The sequence below is a fragment of the Odontesthes bonariensis genome, chromosome 9, assembly GCF_027942865.1.
Source record: "Odontesthes bonariensis isolate fOdoBon6 chromosome 9, fOdoBon6.hap1, whole genome shotgun sequence".
Taxonomy (NCBI): Eukaryota; Metazoa; Chordata; class Actinopteri; order Atheriniformes; family Atherinopsidae; genus Odontesthes; species Odontesthes bonariensis.
The window spans coordinates 16,377,925-16,396,847 of record NC_134514.1 but is presented as its reverse complement, the minus strand read 5'-3'; the positions used below and the strand labels follow the sequence as shown (position 1 = coordinate 16,396,847).

Below are 18,923 nucleotides of genomic sequence, written 5' to 3'. Positions count from 1 at the left end.
AGGATGAGACTTCAAGCCTCCTCCCTCTGTTGAGCTAACAGCTGAGTGTCAGTGTTGATAAGACAGACAGCACACATGTATAGATGCAAATTAAACAAAAAGCAGCACTAAAAACATTTGTCATATGAGCTCTACTTGTTTTTTTAAGAACACAGTCAGTTTATTAGCTGAAACCATTGTGCCTTTATCCACCAATCAAGATGATTACCTTCATTAAATGAGTTTGTCTTTATTAAAGAAAGAAGCATTTCTTCTACAGTCTGATCATTTCGGAGTTGTTTTGGTTGCATGATGCAGAAATGTGTTCCTCATATTTTACAGTTTAATTGGAATTAGAAAAATCACACATTTACACTGTAATATGAGTAACAAAGCTTTAAGAAAAGTGGATATTATTTATAATTGTAATTGATGTAAGATTTACTGTCGCTGTTTTATCTCGGCACTTATGTGAGTGGATTTTGCTTCTCATTTATTTATTCATCGTTTGAAGGCACTTCTAAACCTCATACAAGTTCAACCTTTTCCTGACACTGATTTACTCGAGGCAGGGACAATACGTTGATGCTGTAATAATATGTTGCTCTTTTTAAATCAGTGGGATTTAAAAATGCATTCTGTATATGCAACACTCAGCTATTAGATGTCACATTATCTGTTGAGTTGGAGAGAAAAAAGCATGTGCACGTTAAGTGCAGTCAGGGTTGACAAAACTCTACAGCCTGAGCTGTATTTTTGAAGCTATTGCCTGGAGAAAGCGTAGCTTAGACTCAGTGTGAGCGACAGTGTTTCAGAACAGAAAAGATGGTGAGAATTAAAAGACTAACACCTTACACAAGAAAGAGAACTCCAAAAGAGCATGCCGCAAATGTGTTTTTGCTAGCTGACTCTCCTATTTCTTTTTTTTTTTTTTTTACATATTTATTCTAAATATGCTTAATTTGTGGTCACAGCTATTGCAGTAATGGCTACCAAGTATGAAATCCTCTGAAAAAAAGCACAGACGCTTCTAATAAATTCATGACTTGCAGAAAGATGATTACGTTGAGGCGATATTGAGGTTTTGGGGGTGCTGACATGGCAGGAGAAACTTCAATCCGAACACAGCAGGCAGGCCTAAGTTCTGGAGAACTAGCCTCCCTCTGCCATCTTCTCCCTGTCATCTCTCTCTCTACACCTCCTCCTGCTCTTCATCCCTCTCCTCCTTCCTCCCCTCCTCAAGGAGAGCAGTTCTGCTCTGCAACTCACTGTGCTATTTTTGGTCCTTTGTGCTACTTGCTGTTTAAAGACGCAGTTGCAGTTGTTGGTGCACCAAAGTAATAATACTCGGCGAGCATCTAAGTGCATTTGTGTGGGTTAGTCAGATGCTGTGTATTTATCCCATGTGACATGAATGATAAGGGAAAGCGTGAGCAAATATGGGTGGAGTGTCCTTGATGCTGACTAAAGTCCTCTCAAGGAGGGAGATAACATAAGTAAGTATAGTATAAACACACTTGCTGCTCATCCTCTAATCTTCTAAGACCTCACTTATGTCTCTCACTTTTCTATCATGTTTCACACTCAAATTTGACCTCCTCCCCGTGCAGCTCCAACTCTTAACAATGATCATACGCGTATTGGACAGCAGAGCCTTGGCAACAACACCATAACGCTGCCTTTCCATGGTGACATGGCCAATACTTTTGTGCCACTGAGTCATACAGCTGCTAGCTGCTGTCAGCTGCTGCACAAAATACCAGTCCCCTAATTCAGAGATGTGTGTGTGTGTGTGTGTGAAAATAGCACCTAAAGAAATGCGTGGAGTTTTCAGGGCAGACTCTTTCCCCTTCTTGAATGATGGATCTTGGAGAAAATGTGGGGTGCTAATCGTTATGATTTTATGACTCACACCAACACTGAGCAATGTTTGCGATGCCTAGGAGGGGAAGGCATGGGAAGAAAGAGACAGAGGAGAGAGGTAGTGAGTCAAAAGATTGAGGGGATAACAAGGTGGAATAGATCAGGTTGTGGAGAGAAAATAAGCTCGGGGACCAGCGAGAGTGGAGCTGTATGAAATGAGAGAGCAGAGTGATGGGAAAGAACAAGAGAAGGAGAGCGTGGGGGATAAACAGTGGGTTCATCTCAGTTTAGGGTTACACCTCAGCTCATTGTCCAGGTGCGCTGGTCTCAGGTATCCTCTTCAAACCACCGACCACTTGGCATCACTGTGGTTACAGAGCAGCTCAGGCCCCCAAGCTTCTCCTCTGTCTTCCATCAGCCGGCTTCGGCGCTCAGTAAACAATCTTCACTCTTCTGAAGAAAACTTCTTCGAAATGTGACACTTCAATCAGAGCCAGTGTGTCTTTGAAGCTTTGTGAAAAGTCTCACAACACAGGGGTTTTATTTTTGGTTCAATCAGATTCTTTCCTCTAAATTTATCCCTTCTCAGACGAAGTTTTAGAGCTGCGCCGGTGAGTATGCGTGGCTGCGTGTTTTACCCTGCAGAGCGTTGCTGTCGGTCAGACCCACGGCTACAACTGTAGCGTGCGACTGTGTAACAGAGACAATCTGATTACAATTACCTCCTCGGAGTGATGTCACAGCATGTTAGTGGGCAGGCATGTCATCAACCCTTTGGTCATGCCTTACCTGTCACTCTGATCCTGGATCAGCTTCTCATTTCTTGAAGCGTAGGGCACCAGTCACTGTCATTTGGCTCAAATGTTGAATTAAAGCAAATAGAAAGACTCAAAACACTATCGACAACCACAAACATGAAAAAATTCTATATATTGGTAGAATACTATTATAAGTAAATGATCCAAGGTTGCAACTAATAAGTATTTTCATTATCAGTTTATTTTAGCATACTTTTTTAGAATAATATGTCATTTTGAAGAGATTTTAAAAGAAATCCGGGGACTCTTTTTTTTATCTTCCACATGAAGTTGAAGTTACGCAGTTTTTCTTTTAGCCAAACAGCTTTACACTTTCCCGGTATATTAAAGGATAAGACCGGTTTTTTGACATTGGGCCCTTGATTTCACATTATAACATGATGTTCTACTCACCCCTGCTTGTTGTTGAACATTTGGAGCTGTTCCGAAGATATTCGCGAGGCGTCTGGCTGCTCTCTTGAGATATTCGGCCATGAAACGGTTTCCTATGGGCAAGCTTATACAGGCACAAACTATGCTGTTTATAATTTATTAATTACTCTACACCAGCACTGATAACGTGGAGGTGCGTCGCTTACTTAAAAAAATCCGGGTTACTAATTTTGAATTTTAGCCGAATGAATAAATAGGCAGCAGGTCTGTGGGCTGTCTGTGGCAGTAGCACGACGATGACGTCAGTAACACCCACTTTACGACAAAAAAATCAAAATTACAATAACCCGGATTTTTTTAAGTAAGCGACGCACCTCCACGTTATCAGTGCTAGTGTAGAGTAATTAATAAATTATAAACAGCATAGTTTGTGCCTGTATGAGCTTGCCCATAGGAAACCGTTTCATGGCCGAATATCTCAAGAGAGCAGCCAGACGCCTCGCGAATATCTTCGGAACAGCTCCAAATGTTCAACAACAAGCAGGGGTGAGTAGAACATCATGCTATAATGTGAAATCAAGGGCCCAATGTCAAAAAACCGGTCTTATCCTTTAAAGTACTGTGAAATTGCAACTTGTCTATAGTTGCAAGTTCAAATTTGATCATTTATTGTAGGAACAGAAGTGAGGGACTCTGCCCATGTTCCCCAAAAATTGTGTGTTCAGGCCCCACCATTTCATGTCAGCTCTGGTGAATTTTCAGATTTTGGTGAAGTGATAGATATGATTTAATTTGAAGTGAGAAAGTGCTGATCAAGTTACCGACATGTTTCAAAGATTTTCCTGAAAATGACAAACCGCTCACAACAATAACCACAAAAATATATTTTTGCTGGTCTGATTCGTTTAGGAGTTGTATAAAGGTAGACAGGTCAGATAAAATGCTTCAGATGTTCTTTTATGGGGGTTTATCGGTCCAAAGTTATTAACATAGCTTAATGTGGTGTAAATATTCTGATATTTGACTGTGTCTTTGTTTTTTTGTACTCTGATATGGATTAACGTGAAGCTTCGTAACTGAATACTTATTCGTTGAGACATTTTATTGGACAGTAGCAGTGGAGGAATGTTAGTGATAAAGAGATGAGTTATGGAGGGGACTTCTATGAGCACCTGATTTCATTCCTAAAACTTCAGTAGTCTCGAGCCTTTTTATTTTATTTTATTTTATTTTCATTTTCAAAGAGGTGTTCTCGAAAGATTCAGACCAAAACACCTCAGACCCAACAGTGAGCTCTATACAAAGTATGAGTCGAGTTCTCAGGTTCGTTTTCAGCCTCTGACCCTTCTGCAAGTTTCACAATGAGTCGCTTTATCTGTGCTGTGCATTTGAGATTCCGCCAGCAAAATGAAGGCACAGTGCTGACTGCTGCTTAACACGGTTGGTTGAAAATCTGATCCAAACAGTCTGTCAGAGCATATCAATGACAGCAAAAAAAATATGCAAAACATTATAGGAAACCATCGGGAAAGTTTGTGCTGCAGTTAACATCTAAAGGGGAGGATATCACTGGTGTCAGGGAATGGGAATAAAAATACCCATCATATACCTCTAGGCTGGCTTTAACATCAGCAACCTCCTGTGACGTGAACCAGTATGAAACAGTGGTCGGTAATAATTACCCAGTTTTCACGGTGATTGTTTCCGACCTTGTAACGGATACAACCATTTTGAATCTGTCTCTTTTCTTCAAATTTAAAGAGATTTTTACCTTTTATTTAGAAGTAAGTGTCTCACCTGCTGTAGACAGCAGTCAGACTGATTTCAGTTTGGAGAATTGGGGTGGAATTCAGATTGGGGAGCTAAGCTAAAAGCTACGCAGAACTATTGTCTTAGCAAAAGAACTTCATTGTTACAACACGTCATTGCAAGCACGGTCTCAGTTCAATTTTTCCTGACGCTAAACAGCTGTGATGGACAATTTTGCTGGTCTGATAACAACCAAAATACCAACAATAAGACAGTCAAAAATGAGTGGAACGTTAACAACCTTTCTAATGGAAAAGTGATGCAGTGTAAAAATAACTATACGTAGGGTTCAGTCAAACGACTGTGACATTTTTGACGTTTGAATTGTTTCAGATGGAAATTTTGCTCTTCAGTTTACCCGTTATAGGTAGGTGTTAGCTTCGCTAATTCCTCCCTGATTCTCCAAGATGGCAGTGCTCTAAGAAATTGTCTACTCATTAGGAATTTGCACAACCACTCTTAAAAGTAACCATTTTGACTCTAAGGTTGTCATCCATAACTGGTGTGTCCATCCCCTGAACGTGTGTGGATCTGCACCTCATCACATGGAAGATTCGGACTACAAATTACACAATCTGAGGTCCAACTGAAGTCTTGATAAAGACGCAGAGTAACAACAAAATTCAGCACAGATATTACACTGAGCTCAGCTGTTGATATCATCAGTTCACCAAACAGCAGCTTTGTCTGCTTACTTTTTAATCAAAGTGACTGAGGAGTCCAAAATGTGCTTTGAGTCATGGAAATTTTCCACATCTACAGTTTTGTGATGACTGAGATGTTCAGAAACTCCAGTGCAAATAAATGTGTGAACTTTGAGCTCTTTAGCCAACACTGCCTGCAATTGAAACAGAGGCATAGTACCTCTCTAAGTTATATGTGCATCATTGAGAGTCTCTGACACTTTATACGGAGCTCTGTAAGGAGCAGTGAGTCAGCTGCAAGTAAGACAATACAGGTGACTTGATCACTTGGTTTAAAAACAGTAACACTGGACCGTACCTCTCGTGCGTACAGTAAACGTTATAGAGCTCGACTGTGTCCCTATGTTAACATTTGCAATATACATCTAATATTTGCCTTTCGCTTTGAATCCTTGTTAGATAACAAGTCTCAAGCTTAGCACAGCGCTTATTAAAAAAGATGCAATAAAAGCAAATGTAGATTATTGTTTATGATCCCAGATGAAGCTCCTGTGATGTTAAAAGGTGAATCCATGGGACAATACTATAAACACACACCATAAAGACAGAGCCCGGTTGACATTACCTGCTGTTGTGACTGCTCTAGCTTCAAATGGAGGCCATGTTTACACAGTCAACACTCTTCTGAATAGTGGGAGTCTTGTGTCTCAAAGCTGGCTTGTCAAGCGGGTCGCTTGCTCGTGGGTATTTTGATTACAAAACAAGATTACATAAATTAATATCATGGCTTTTAATTTGACTTTTTCCTTTGTGTTAAACTAATGCAACCATGACATCAACAACAGCACTGCACACAAGGGCTGTAATAGCTACTTAACAGAGCAAGCCAAGAAATGACATATAGTTGCTGTCACTGAAAAGTCTGGCTGTGTGAGAAATGTATGAGTGAGTCTGGTGAGGAAGGGATTAGAGTGGTGGCCAGTGCCGGCTGCTAATCCCTCAGAGAGACAGAGCGGAGGCCGAGACTGTGACTAGCTGGACTGGATACTAGGAATGCTGTTATCACACCAGTCTTTTATGGCTTGGGGGTGGAGGTAAATTATTAGCATGGTTATAAGGAACAATGTGCACGCATGATATGTACAGATATACATTTTCAAGCATAAGCCTACTACTGATTACAGCGAGAACATAAAACCCTTAAAGACATAAAACTAAACTTTTATCTATTTCATCTTTGATCTTTTATCTTCTCTAAATGAGTGGTTGTGTTGTTATTGTATAAACCCAGCTTAAAATCATGCAGACAGTAGTTTCACTCGCCGTGACATGACGCTGGTTGCACAGTGTTACTCCAGCTGGTAAGACTAACAGGTTTGGTGGATCTGTTTTCTTTAATTCGATAGGTTTTTTGTCCATCTTGTTATTTGGACTGCTTATTGTGCCAGTAGGTTGGTTTCCACAAGTTATGCTTTTGTACTGTAGGGGAGGATAAGACTGGGAAAAAGGCTAATCTGGGGTCTAACAAAGTGAAGTATCGGCTGGGCTCTAAGCTGACAAGTACTGTGCTCGCTACAGAAGCTGCTTGCTCCAGGAGTGCCTGGTTAGATAGGCTTAGCTTGAAGTGCATTCAGCTTTAAGGCATCTCCATATTGACCTCACATCTGACAGTTGATGGTTACATTCATTTTTATGCAGTCTAAGGTTCTCAGATTGGCACCAAAAGCACAAAAACTACTACAGGCATGCCCATATAGAAAAAATAAACCCAAAACATAAAGTTGTAGTACCCCATTTAGATGCCATGTTAAAGTTGGATGGTCCGTACTGTTTGTGCGGTATGTAGGTGAAGTTGATGTTCCACTGAACCAGCAGCAGAGATGGTGACGGAGCTTAATCAAAGTGCAGCTGGCACAGTGGAACACATCCATCCGTGTGTCTAATCTTGATGTTTAAAAGCACACACTGTTACAGGGCTATGCTTCCTCTGTTTGCCGCCAATGAAAGACCAAAGGGGAACGTAAATGGCTTGACCAAGATGCAGTTTTTGTGCAGCTTTCTATGTAGCGTAACCTCGGTGTGAAAGAGCTTCTGTTTACATTGTTGATTTCTTTCCTTACAGCAAATGTTTCTGAGCCAGCTATGACTCTTACTGACTATATCAATTTTTGTTTTTATGGTGCATGTTTCTTTGGCTAGTCTCTGTTTTGATAACAGGTTAGAACCTAAAACAACCATTTTGTTTGACCTGGAACCTTCATCTGGGATTTTTCCCTAATTCAAGTTAAATTAAGGGCACACAGCAAACAGAAACTTACTTATTATTTTCCTTGAAAAAGGCAACAAGGTTACGGACGTTCGTTCCACTGTATTTTTTTTTCTTACCTAGATATTCATCTATTTTTTCAAAGAGGAAATAGTTTGGCATTATATAAATACAATTATATTGAATTGGATATGAACTGAACTTGTTTGCTTTCTTTGGCTTTGAAATGACCTCTGTAGTGAATTAGTGCTATATAAGTAAAGCTGAATTAAATTGAACTGAATTGTGAATGAATTATAATCTATAGTAGTACATAAGACAGTTTTATCAATCTGTGCTTTGATATCTTTGATATTTTATATGGCATATTTTCCCTGTTAGTGCATATGCAGCGAGTATATAGGCCTGAGTGCTTTATGGAGGTTGTGCAGCAGGACATGCTGAAGCTAGGGCAGAGATCCCATTCTCCTACCATCACACATGTACACACACATATACACACATATACACACATCCTGCAGCACAGCAACAATGACCCCATTCTCACACAGCAGCCCAAGACAGAGCGAGGACAGGGCTCACAATGGCAGGAGTCACTGCGGGGGAGGGTGAAAGATGGGATATGGAGGCAGCGGGGGGCGGCTGTAGGCTGTGAATGACTGAGTGGAGATGTGGATGGAGGCAAGGAAGGATGGAAAGAGGAGCGGTTGTAGAGAAAACCCTGGAGGCTTAGCTTGGAAAGGGAAAGTAGAGAAGGATGGGGGGAGGGAGGGCTGAGCGCAGGAACAAGGAGAAGTGTAAGGCCAGTTTGAGAGGAGGTCAAACCCTTCTTTCTCACAATGAGACTGCTACAGATTAAGGCTAACGTTCTCAGTGCGCTTTCACTATCTCTCTCTGTATTTGAGTCCTCATTTTACTGACACACTAAAGCTCAAGCCAAAAGCACACATCATACAGGAAAAGCAGCCATATGAAGACCAGCAATGGGCAATGATGGCACAAAGCCACTGCATTTTATTTTTTCAAGACAACAGCGATATTATCATGTTCAGTTAATCTCCTCTGCAGATGCACTGAACTGATTTCTAAATACTTAAAACTTCAAAGTGTGTAAATATCAGGTTTGTGTGTCAGTTCTGTCTCACTATCATTGTAGACGGACCCAATTTCAGTTGTATGTTGACAGGTGCAACAGAAATGTTGAGTCCTGCACTGACAGAAGCCTCATGACTCAGCTGATTTTACTCTATTTTCCTGGTTACCACTGTCGTTACGTCTGTACTTCTTACAAAGGTCTGTAAGGTGATCTATAGTTTTGTTTTGCCATTCTTAAGATCAAGTTTTGGGTTATGTGATTGTGAAAAAAATTTCCTCCAGTGTGGTGTTGTCTTTTCAGCAAGCTCTTTGACAGATTAGGGTTCATATGTAAAATACACAGCCATTTACAACTGGGGACCTAATTGTTTGATTAATTGATAATAAGGTGTGAAACTTAAAGTACTCCACTTATTAATGGTGTGACATGTATATGAAAAATACTGTGTCACAGCAGTTGAGAAAGCTTCATATTGATCATTCTTGGTTGTTTCAGCTCGATATGTTATATAAGCTTTGTTACAAAACAGACACTCCAAAGCATGTTATTACCAAAACATGTTGTGCATTATGTGTAAGCTAAAGTGGTTTTCCTATTTTGCCCAGTTAAAATGCACATCGGAATAGTATGTATAGTATGTCTGATAGAAGGTCATTATGATCAGCGTTGTTGTAGTGTTGGAGAGACGTGATGTCCTCTACAATTAGGTGACAAAAATATGGGTATGTGTTGATCCCACAGTGGAAAACTCTCCAAAAAGACTTGGAAAAATATAAAAATATTGGATATCAGCAAAAATCCAATATTGTGCATCCTTAATTTTATCTCTCCACACATATCAACAGCTACTAAAACAGTGTGTATGAAACCAGTTTCCACACACTAAAGATCTGCGACTGTAAAATGTGAGGAGCGTTTGAAACAGAAAACAAACATTGTCTCGTTTTCTTACGGATGACGACAGCATCTTTAAAATGTAAGGACAGGGCCATGTTTACCTGAGATGTTGTGCCACCTCTTCTTTTATATCCCACCTATGAGACCAGTTGCTGTAGTTTTTAAAGTGAAATCATTTTCTGGCCTTGCTTGATGTTGGACTTTCCTTCATCAGGGAATCCTCTGTTGTGTTTTTCATTTGATAACGCTGCTAATGTTTATGGTGACAGGTCTGGACTGGAGGCAGGCCAGTTAACTGCTAGAGCAATGCTGTTGTAATAAATGTAGAGTGATGTTTGGCATTGTCATTGTGAAATGAATTAAACCTCCCCAGAAAATTACATCATCTAGCAGCATCCGTTGCTCCAAAACCTCCATTTCTTTGTCAGCATTAATGGTGTCGTCGCAGATGTATAAGTTACCGCAGCCACATGCACTAATGCTTCTATTTACCATCATGTACGCTGGTTTTGAACTGATTGCTGACAACAAGCCAGATGGGCTCTTTTGTCTTCACATTGAATAATGCAGAATGCATGATTTCCAAAAGAACAAGTTCAGATTTTGATTAATCAGACCAAAGGACTTTTTACCTCTTACAAAACTTTTATAGTGTTTAGTTACCTTTGTCACAGCTTTTGAAAGTTATTAGTGGCATCACATTTAAAATGAGCATTAAAAGATATGTTGCCGTCTTTGTAACATCTTCTTTTGAATAGAGTTTGAAGGATTTTCAGATCATTGCCTCTTAAAGTTTTTGAAAACAGGGTTGCAGGTCTATAGTTGTAAATGTTATTAAGGATTTGATTTGGTGAGTTTAGTGAATGGTTATCGTGGATATAAGTGGTTTTATGTTATGATTTACAACTGATTTACAAACATTTAGATTTATTGGCCACTAGTTAAGTCATGTAATGCTGTTTATCAGCACTTTTAAAATGGTTTCCTGTAACTATCACAATTATAAGTACTGTTGAGTCCAAAGGAATTTGGGAGAATTAAGGAAATCGGAATTTGCATTGCAATTTTATGCATGTAGAGATACAGAAAAATGACAGTGTTTAATCGCAGACTGTCTCCATAACTCCCTCCTCGCCACAGAGCTATGATAAAACAGTGTATCAGTACATGAATGTTGTTGAACGGACTTTGGACCTCGTTTACGCTGTGTGAACTCGGCCAGTCTGCAAACAGATGCTTGTTTCGCCTTGCTCTCAGCGGGGAGAGCTGCAGTTTTTGTCCCTCTCTGTGAGCAAGAAAGCTACAGAGACACAACAGAACCAGACAGTGACACCAATCAGGCTGTGTGATCACACACAACTCTCTCACACACACATTATTGTCTCCACTGATCAATAGAAAATCGATTTGAAACCAGTTAATAGTGACAGCTCTGCTCTGTTTACTGCATTACAGGTCGGACTCCCTGTGGGCCTGCCAAATAACTGACACACATTTACACACCCTCCTGCTGTATGTTGTTGTACAGCATGAACTTCACAGTGCAGCCAAATAACAGCTTCACTGAAGAACACGCAACATGGATGAGAATCTAAACGGGGTCTGCTGTCATCAGTGTTCAGATGTTTTTCTTGAAACTGTATTTATACATATTTAATCATCACGTAAAACACATACTGACTAGTGGATTGCATAACTGAAGTAAATTTGCATAAACAGGCAAACTGCAGTGTGCTTCCTCATCACCACCTCAGATTCCCCTCAGATCCTCAGAGTATTTAAGAGACAGTCACAAGAGAGGATGTCTGAAATGACCCAAAAAAGAGTAACCAGAGGGGAAAACACTCCAGAAGCAACACACTTGCATATTCTTTTAATAGACTTTTGATTTCGGAGGGGGAAAAGCTTTGAAATGTAAACACTATGACTTTGTTTCATGCCACCACAGTGACAAAAGCACTTGTAAGCAAAGGTGGATTTCAGTGATAGATACAGTAAAACACACTCCTCCTCCTCCTCCCTCTCCTCCTCCTCCTGGACTGTTGATTCTGCTGTTAGAGGGTTATTGTTGTTTGCCAGCAGCCTGGCACGGCGAGTGGAGAGTCCAGCCAAGCAGAGAGGGCGCTGGGTGTCCCCTGAACTAGAGGTCCTTCACCCACTTTCATTGTTGAGTCATGTGAAGGACAGACAGCACACAGCATGGCTATATGTAAACCTGCAAGTCAGCACAAGCATGATACTTTATTCCATGTTCACTTGAACTAATGCAGAGATCTGGCATGTAAACACGTTACACTGAAACAACCTACTGTGAACTCAAAATCGTGAATGTTGAATGAATTAAAATTACATGTGATTTATTTCACTGCTTAGTTCTTATCATGTAACTTTTGAATTTTTAACTGGTTCAGAGAGCTGCATTTGAAACATGAATTGGTTTGTTTTTGACCAAAGTGGTTTCAGTGCTGGTTCAAAGCTGGTGCGAGAGGCAGTTCTAAGTTCATTAAAAAGATTAATACAACTGCTAAGAACTGGTTTGGTTTTCCACAGCCAGAGAGCCACAATATTACAACAATTTGTAATAATGTCTCCTCAAATACACATCTTAACCTCCCTCTATTATTGATAGTGTTCTGCACACTAATGTCTTAATATATATGTCTTATTGTCTCATTTATACACACGCTTTTTAACAACAGATGGTGTTAAAGAATGCTATTTGCAACACCCACCGGCATTTCCAAACGTGTACCTAATGACAGCACAGTAAACAGGATTATGTGTGTGTGATATGTAAACGCCAGCTGGCGGTATTAAAACACCCACTAATGTTTGTAAATGTCAGTTATTAATTCAGCTGAAAACAATGATTGTTACAGGATGCACCATATGGTGCATTGGGCAGCGTTCACAAGCGCGACTGGCGATATTTAAACATTAAATTGCAGGAAAGTGAGAAGAACACCAAGCTCAAGTTCTTCCACTGCTGCTTCATCCATGTTGAAGCTCTTATTTCGACCTGTTTCTCTTGAATTAAGCAGACTAAATGCTACACTGGCTCTGGATTTTTAAACATGGTGGTCACAACATTTTAATTGGTCTGGTTGGTCTCCATAACCACACACACGCGCACACACACACACACACACACACACACACACACACACACACACACACACACACACACACACACACACACACACGCACACATCCCTGACATTATGCTCCTGCAGCAGCACCAGTTTTTTTGTGCCAGTACATTGGTAGTCAAAACAGAAAGAACCTGTTCTAAACTGTGGCTCTAAACCAACTGGTGGAAAAAACCCCTTATAGCCATTTTTTACCTTCACGGTGATATCAAACTACGGCTCTCTCTGCCCCCGCAGATGGCCACTCTTTCAACACAGATGGACGGATGCAGTCCTTCATAAAACTAACAACATATAGGCTCTGTAGATGATCAAATACTGATTGGTTGAAAGTACGATCTACACCCAGCAGGGGCTTACAACTACTAATTTCATAACAAAGAGGATGAAGCGTGAAAAACCACAAGTAGCAAAGAAGCACAGGTGAAATTCACAGACAACAGCTGCACTGAATAATCTTCATTACCTTACCTTACACTTAATTCCACTCTATCGCGAAGCAGGTCTTTGTTTGCTTTAATTTCTGTCTTTTCCACAGCAGAGCAAAGCTAAAGGACCAACAACAGCACCAATGCAACTAAGAACAACCCACAGCTCAGATTGTTCAACATATTTATTAAACTGCCCCCAACTGGCAGCAAAATGCTAAATCACACACTGAATAGCGTTCAGACCTTTTGTTGTATTGAGCTTTAAGACATGTAGACCCAATGGCTTTATCTGACTTTATACAATCTGTGAGCCCTCCTTACCTTAAGATAAATTAAAAAAGTTAAGGATTTTAACTTCTGAACTGGAAACACGTAGTTGCATTAAGTTGGTGTGTTCTTATTGATATTAATTCAAAGCTTCATTGCATGTGTGATTTTCTCAGTCTAGCGGTAATGAAATTCAACCAGAATGATCAAGGTATGACTTTCTCCTGAATTTGCTTTGGGAAAGACACACATAGAATTTTGCTTTGCCTTGTATGTCATTTAAGTGATGAAAATGATCAGATTAGGCATTGAAATGATTCATATCATTATTTCAACAGTAAGAGGAAAAAATTGCCTTGGTTGAACTAAAAGATTTCCATAAAAGTTAGAATATGAGAAGAGTGAAAATAGCCCAAACTTCTCTACGAATTCCCACGCTCTAAGTACTCCCTTTTTCATACCACACACAGTTACGCACTCCACGCACAAGAGAACCGCCTCATTTAATACCTCTGTCTCCTCTGAGAGAGAGGGTGCCTGGTCACACGAATCTGGCAGCTGCGTTTGTGCTCAGACAAAGTGAATGACTGCAGGGTGAAACTGTGCTACACGGCGGCTCAGGATTAGAGCCCAAATGGCCTGTGGTGGTACAAGTAGAGCCAAGCTGGGGTATCGATGACATGGGAGCAAACTTACTACTACAGCCATATCAAAGCACAGAGAAAATGGAAGAGATCTCGGGGATTCAATGTACATTTTACTGTATTGTGCGTCAGATTTTACTCAAAAGTTTTTTGTTTATGTATATATTTAGATATATATATCTGAGATACACTGTAGAAAAAGTCCTCGCTGCAGCGTGTCAGTGAAGCAATCAGCACAGCAGCACAATGATAAACTGAAGGGTTGTGATGGAGGTTTTAAAATCTGTATTTTATGCTTGCATTTTAGCATTGTATTTGACCTCAACAGACCTGTTTTTGCAGGTGTTTTAACAGCTTTTCAATCCATGAGGACAGATGCTTTGCGCCTTCCTTTGCCTTAAATCTACTGAAAGATAAGAGATGTGAGAAAGTAAAAAAAAGACAACCAAAGAGACCTATTGAGATACAAAGACATGTTGTATGTGGTGTCAGGAATATGACAAAAAAAGCTTTCCCTCCAGGCATCTCTCAATACCTCGAGTAGCAAACATCTTTTCATCCACTCATTATTTCCCTCTTTTTCTTCCTGACAGCGCTTCACTCTCTTTTTTTTTGCCCCCTTGTGCTGCTCTCCATTTTCTGCTGCCTCTTTCCAATATTTGATTATCTTCCTTTGACCTAATTTCTGCAGCTCTCCTCCCTCTCGCCATTTTTGTTCCTCTGTTGAATTTTTTCCTCTCATCTTTGCCCTCCCATCCCCCAGTCTTCATCTTAAAACACCATCATCTTTGCTTCCTCATCTCCAAACCCCACTGCTCACCACCTCCCACATTGCATACTCAGTCTACCTCTGAGATGCTCTTTGTTTTCTTGACTCTCCTCTCTCTGTTGTGCTTGGTGTCTCCTTCCATTTCTCCTCCCCCGTGTGTTGGGATTGCAGCCATGCTGGCGACAACTGAAACAGCAGACAGTGAGGCAGTGGGCACGAGCAGCTGGAGGGGAGGGGTATGACGGGGAAAAGAGGGGATGTGAAGATGAAGAGAGGCAGTCATAAGGAGATATGTTGAAGGAGGGGGTTCCTTTTTTTTTTTTTTTTCACCAGGGAGTTTTTGATCTTTGCCAAAGGGAGACAGGGATGACGGGACCTGCAAGGCGGGGGTCTGGCTGCTCAGCATCCCGCAGGCCTGGATCTCGCCTGTCTTGATGCACATGGGCATCCTGCTGTGTCTGTTAAGTGGCTGCATTATCATAGTGATGTGATGAGACAAACAGCTGGGACCAGGGATCAGATGCTGCAACCTAAACGACCAGCAGCTTTCAACATGCCGAGGAAGAGTGGAGGAAGGTGTTGGGAGCTGCTCAAAGCAAGGAGGAGGTGTCAGAGGACTCTGTTGGGGGTTTGTCAGACCTGATCTGCTGACTTTGCACCAGTGAAGCAGCTGTTCACCCTGCAGGTTACACCTGTTTCTCTAAGTGAGGGTGGGAGCCTGTAAAAAAAAGAGCAGAAAAGGAAGAAAAAATATCTGAATGAACCTTAGGCTGTCTTGAAAAAGGATGACATGAAACATACATAAATTAACATTAACAACGAAGTGGTTAGACAAAAACAGGACAAAGGTCTAACACTCTCTAGCAGATTTGTAAGGCTGTACCACAGCACCGCTTTAAGCTAAGTGCTAACGTGAACATGCTAAGTGCAAGTTAAACATTCGAGTCTAAAGGTCTGATGTGTAGGACAGAGTGAGAAGTAATGGCACAGACTGCAAATTGAATACCCTCAAGACATCCCCATAGTAGCAAAAAAATCCTACTCTAGAGTCAGTATTTATCTTGTATCTACTGTAGCAAAATGGGATACAACCTGGCAGAAGGGCGAGGACGGCATTCCTGTGAAATTTCTGGATACAAATGGCAATTTCGAAGATAATAAGAACACAATTCTGCAAATAAAAGTAATATTATTAATATTACATTTAATTTACACAAATAGATCACACTTTATAATGTCACACACAAGTTCAATGTGTTAGCGTGCTAATGTTTGATAACAAATTACAGCTGAGAGACAATGGGAAACCCTTTGTCAGTTTTATGTTTGATCTCACAATGGCAGTCCAGGAAAAGTTTTTAGTTTAGCGCATTTTGTGCACGTTTGTGCCAATTAAAGTGACGCATCAAATGACCAACAAGCTGATACTTGTGCTTCATAACATAATTACATAGTGACAACATCATTTTCAACTTATACACAGGAGGATGAAACATTTTGATCTGCTTTTGTGAATAGCTTTTGCATTTGTACAGTAGCACTAAATGTCATGTGGAAAATCAGCGGAGTATCCCTTTAAACAGAAAACACAACGGAGGATCCTCATAAGAGCATGAGGGTGTTCGTGTCTCTGTCGCCTCCTCTTTCTCAGAGTCACAGTCTTTCTTTGTGACCTTTGCCCTTGTTACTATAACAACAAGTTAATGACACAGCAGTCTGGACTGGATTTCGGCCAAAACAATGCAAGTGACGCAGGTTAACTGATCTAGCTCTGTGTGTCCCTCATTGCTCATGTTGAGACTGAATTGCCCAGTGACATTTGGTCACAAGGGTAATTTGCATTTGTGAAGTTCCTCGTCTCTCCGACACGAGCAGTAGTGGGAGTGTCCATTATCAGCTCTATCTGTCCAGACTGATCTCCTGAGGTTTAGAAATACAGATCAAGTACAGACTATGGTTAACTTTTGCTGATTTGACCTCACGGTGAGCATCCATCCATCCATCCTGCTGTCCATTTCAGGGTCCCAGTAGGAAGACACTTGGCCCCCCTTCATACTAGTAAATTCCTGCAGGTCATCCAGGGGGATCCCTGACTGACCCGAGACCAGCTGGGAGATATGATCCTGAATAGGGAGGGAGGCACGCAGGAGGCATCGTGATCAGATACCCAAATCAACTCAACTGGCTCAGGGCTTTGTGGTGGCATAAGAGCTTGTTTGGTTTTGTGATCCTCAGGGCTTTGTTGTCTGGAGCTGAGGGCTCCTGTTAATACCTCAGAAGACAAGCAGACCTAGTGTGAAGATCAAGACAAACACGATCCATCTGATTTTTATCGCTGGGATGTACCCGTAGAACCAGACAGGGGCTAGATTTCACCACTGGAGGTTGCGTTGTCCCTGGGACTTGTTTGAGTGGAGGGGGCCATGTTGGATCACCATCCATAGCCCGGAGTAAAATCTAAGTGTCTTAGTTGAAGGTGAGATTTCTCTTGTTAGTGAAACAATACTGATAATTAAAAGCAAAACTGCTGAAGAACATCAACAGGATCACCAGAAAAACAATACTTATATAAGTAGGAGCCAAAAAAAATTTCCTTTATGTACTCATATTTGACATTAAGCCTGGATTTTTTCTGTGACACTTTCTATTTTGAGATCCCTGTAAGCAAAGGTTGAAATAAAGCACTAAAAGACACAATGGGGAAGTTGTTTTAAAAAAGCAAGTAATATTCCAACACAGATTTTGCTTATAATTCCTAGAGTATCCCCTGCTCTCACCTTATTGCCCCTAAAGTGAGGAAGAATAGTGAGAGTGGCTTTGAGCCCCGACAGGCTGCTCCACCTGCAGCAACCGATCAGCTGATCATTGAGAGTAAATCTGTCAGCTGATCGCTTGGACAGCCACACCCAAAACTCTGCTCCAGCTGGTAGCTCAAACATTGTTTATTTAAGGTGAGGCGGCGCAGAGAGAAGACCTCTTTGGCTCGACTGGTTAGTGCTGAAAGGATTATTTGTAGGGATGATGATATACAGAAATGAATCGTATAATTCTTCAACAAAAAGTAGTAAGTTAGTTAAACTTATGAGGTCTAAGAATTAAATAATAGAATGTTTTAAATATCTTTTATCATTACATTTATGCAGATTCTGCTAAATTTTAAGGCACGTTAATGAAAGCTAATTATTTATTGATGAAAATTAGTTTCACTCGCGCTTAAGTTCCCTGCCAAGACATGACGATTACGTCAAATAAAAATTTGGACATTTTCAAATAGTGTGGTGGCTGTTTCTGTTATTTAAGTGTGGACCTGATTTAAATTTTGCTGTGTTAACTCTGTTTGGCCTTCAGCTACTTTCCATGTCATAAGCATCATGTGTCAAACATGTTGTACTCAAGGTAAGCTCTCCCAGTAGGAATGCCATCACTTTAACTGCATTCCTCTGTGGTGAAACATCTGCGTGGGCCGTAAGCTGCAGTGTCCCCTGTTCTTAATGTACTGACTAACCAGTCTGAGGGATTATTTGTAAGACTTGTCTATCGGTGTTTGAACAATGGTGTTACTCAACTCTCTGCCGGGGTCAGGGTCCAAGGATGTAGGGAGGAGTGGCAACACGGTGGAAGAAAGCTGCTGCAGCACTGCTCTCTACGGGCCACACCTCCATCAGCAGGTGGCTGATAGCTGATCAATACTTGGCTGTGATAGTAGTTTCTGGATTGTAGCCAGAGCGCAACATGTTTTCACACTGTGTCCCCCAAATGGCATCCAAAATGTTTTTTTTTCTTCTTATGACAGTATCAGGATGCATTACAAAAGAAACTCATAACAAATGTTATAAGTATAATGAGATTTCTTGCAGCCGCATCATCTTGTCAACATTTTAATTGTCCAACACTTTGTGATTCCCTGAGCCTCAGCTGA

At 40.8% G+C, this 18,923-nt stretch overlaps 1 protein-coding gene across 1 annotated transcript in view; it reads left to right on the top strand.

Moving 5' to 3' along the window:
• Positions 1-18,923, top strand: part of map3k10 (mitogen-activated protein kinase kinase kinase 10) — a 41,951-nt gene that overhangs the window by 3,641 nt on the left and 19,387 nt on the right. The window lies entirely within an intron of this gene.